This window comes from Diaphorina citri, unplaced genomic scaffold, assembly GCF_000475195.1.
Source record: "Diaphorina citri unplaced genomic scaffold, Diaci psyllid genome assembly version 1.1 scaffold7909, whole genome shotgun sequence".
Classification (NCBI taxonomy): domain Eukaryota; kingdom Metazoa; phylum Arthropoda; class Insecta; order Hemiptera; family Psyllidae; genus Diaphorina; species Diaphorina citri.
Genome location: NW_007385285.1, coordinates 1 through 3,207, shown reverse-complemented (window position 1 = coordinate 3,207; position 3,207 = coordinate 1). Strand labels below are relative to the sequence as shown.

The following is a 3,207-nucleotide window of genomic DNA, read 5'->3' as shown; positions in this document are numbered from 1 at the left end:
CGGTTTGGGGACATTCGAGCTGATTCTGATGCTGCTAGCCTTCTGCCTATCTAAGTCCGAGAGCAAATATGAAAACTCATGCTGCTAAACCCTCATTGTGAGGGTGAGAACCATCTATACAGACAACCAAAGAACCAAAAGTTGTCATGGGATTTTGTTTTCAAGACTTGTCACTTGTTAGTGTCTTGTTGTGTACAGAACCAGATTTTTTCGCCTGTAAATAATTTTGTGATTTTTGTTTTATATTTTATCGAAGATAAAAAAATTAGGAATGAACCTAAAATTACTCGTGTCATTAAAATACTGTCATTACATTTTGTAATGTGATTTTATAGTAGTGCCGGGATTATATGAATATTTTTCGAATATTTTATTTATTAGAGTTCATATTTGAAGGTTTTCTTCAAAAGAATTTGACTGCTTGATTTATAACATGTGACAGATAAGATCAAGTTGAGAAAATTTTAGTTCTCTCATACCTATCGCTTGCGTTGATCTTAATTTCGAGATCTTTCATTCCAGAACCGTCTCTACTTAGTATAGTAAGGTAAAGGGACTCTTCAGAGGAGTGCGCCAATGCACTTTTTGGGTACTTTTACATCGGAATAGGACTCTATCTCGAAAAAAATTTTCATTTGGTTGTGCCCCATTTCAAATTTTCAATTTCAATTTCAAAAGTTCATCAACTTCATCTACGGATCTACGTTTTATTTAATTTGTAATTATTAATTAGTTTAAAATAAGTAATTTCCGTTCTACCGTGCGTTATAAAATGTAGTTTCCTACTTCTTAGTTCTTACCATCACCAAACCACCAAGACCCTCTTCAAAGTAGAAGCCTCTGGCCTGGGATCCAAAAGTTGGTCGAATCATGACACCCACACCTTTAGAAGGCAACCAGACTCCTCTGGGGAATGGCGCAGTCCAGATGGAAGGGTCCAGAGGAGGTCCTATATCACTAGGACTACTCATCGAGTTTATCGTGCAGCGTACTTATCATGAGCTGACTGTGCTAGCTGAACTGTAAGTAGCTAAGTTGTATTCGATTAAGTGACTCACTAGGACTACTCATCGAGTTTATCGTGCAGCGTACTTATCATGAGCTGACTGTGCTAGCTGAACTGTAAGTAGCTAAGTTGTATTTGATTAAGTGACTTTTTACTTTCCTTATCCTATAGTAATAGAAAGGAAAGTAATGTAATCGGGTCAAAATTTCGATGGTCAGTTTTTAGTGCCAAAACACGTTTTGAGGTCCCTAGAGCCTAAATCCGAAGTTTCACGAGATTACACTTTGTGGACACGTTGAGGATGTCCAAAGCAGAATCTCATTGGTTTAGTTGCAAACTCAGGACCCTATTGGCCCAAATACACAAATCTATCCTGTGCTTGATGCTCATGTGTAGTGTGTACCAATTTTCATCAAAAGTGAACCAACCATGCTGTCTGTGATACCTGCACTCAAAATTATGAAGATGCTCTAGCAGAGAGATTTTATGCACACCTCCCTGTTGGACTTCTTAGTTTGTATTATCATGGGTAGTTTTTGAAATAATTTTTTCACAAGCCTCGTCAAACATTACCAAACCAATGAGATGTGAGATTACACTTTGTGGACACGTTGAGGATGTCCAAAGCAGAATCTCATTGGTTTAGTTGTAAACTCAGGACCTTATTGGCCCAAATACACAAATCTATCCTGTGCTTGATGCTCATGTATTGTGTAATGTGTACCTACCAATTTTCATCAAAACTGAACCAAGCATGCTGTCTGTGATACCTGCACTCAAAATTATGAAGATGCTCTAGCAGAGAGATTTTATGCACACCTCCCTATTGGACTTCTTAGTTTGTATTATCAAATTATCATGGGTAGTTTTTGAAATAATTTTTTCACAAGCCTCTTTTATCTTAGTCACGTGTAGTGTGTACCAATTTTCATCAAAAGTGAACCAACCATGCTGTCTGTGATACCTGCACTCAAAATTATGAAGATGCTCTATTTTATCTTTCTTTCAGGTTGCCCAGAAAAACTGACATGGAAAGGAAAATTGAAATCTACAACTTTTCAGCCAGGACCAGACAGTTGTTTGTCAGACTCCTTGTTATCTTTTTTGATATCTTTTAACCAATTTCTTTTTGCTTTCCCCCTTTTATTACTACCTATGTAGGTAGGTATATCACATCATGCAAGATTTGGCTTTCCACAGAAGTTTGCATCATCTATCATTTACACTTAACTTTTTTTGTGTGTACCTATTTTCGATCACTATAGACTCCTTGCCCTGGTCAAATGGGCAAACAGTGCATCCAAAGTGGACAAATCATCGGTAAGTTTCCTTTTTCAATTATAACCTTTTCTGATAAATTTGCTTCTACACAAATTACCTACCTAACTACACAGTTCAGCTACATTTTACAATATTGGTTAAGTACAGGCTATGAAATGAAAACATTACTCCACTGTCAGTATAGAATAGAATCTTGTTAATGTTTATTCTGCTTTCAGAGGATCATGGCATTTTTGGACAAGCAATCCATGTTGTTTGTGGACACAGCTTTGTATCTTGTCTGTATCTGTATTGTTAAATTTGTTTTCGTTAAGATTATTATCCGCTACCAAAGTGTTATATCCTTTTATGTAATCTAGGTATTTAGATTTTAGAGCGCTTTCTTTTATATTGCTTCTTTTTACGAAAAGTGCCTATCTTTTATGTAATCTAGGTATTTAGATTTTAGAGCGCTTTCTTTTATATTGCTTCTTTTTACGAAAAGTGCCTATTCGAGGTACTTTATTTACACGAATTCGATGGACCTATTATGTTTTACAATTGAAATCGAAGACTCTTGCTTTTAAGCTTAATTATTCCAAATTTGTAAACAACTTTTCACATTATAATACTTAAGTCGATGTATTTCAAAAATTTTATTTACACGAATTCGATGGACCTATTATGTTTTACAATTGAAATCGAAGACTCTTGCTTTTAAACTTAATTATTCCAAATTTGTAAACAACTTTTCACATTATAATACTTAAGTCGATGTATTTCAAAAATATTCAATTTGGAGGGTTCTACAAAACTGTTATTAATGATTTTCCATCGAAAACTAAATTTTGACCAGAGTGGATTTTTTTTTTCTTCTAAATTGAAAACTAAATGAACTGGGTTTTTGATCTCTTCTCAGAAAATTACCCAACTAACCCGAA

At 35.0% G+C, this 3,207-nt stretch overlaps 1 long non-coding RNA gene across 1 annotated transcript; it reads left to right on the top strand.

Moving 5' to 3' along the window:
• The first annotated feature begins 2,561 nt into the window (after nt 1–2,561).
• LOC113472748 lies at nt 2,562–3,207 on the top strand. Its single transcript, XR_003394938.1, has 2 exons — nt 2,562–2,646; nt 2,721–3,207. It is a non-coding gene; the product is annotated as an uncharacterized LOC113472748 (long non-coding RNA).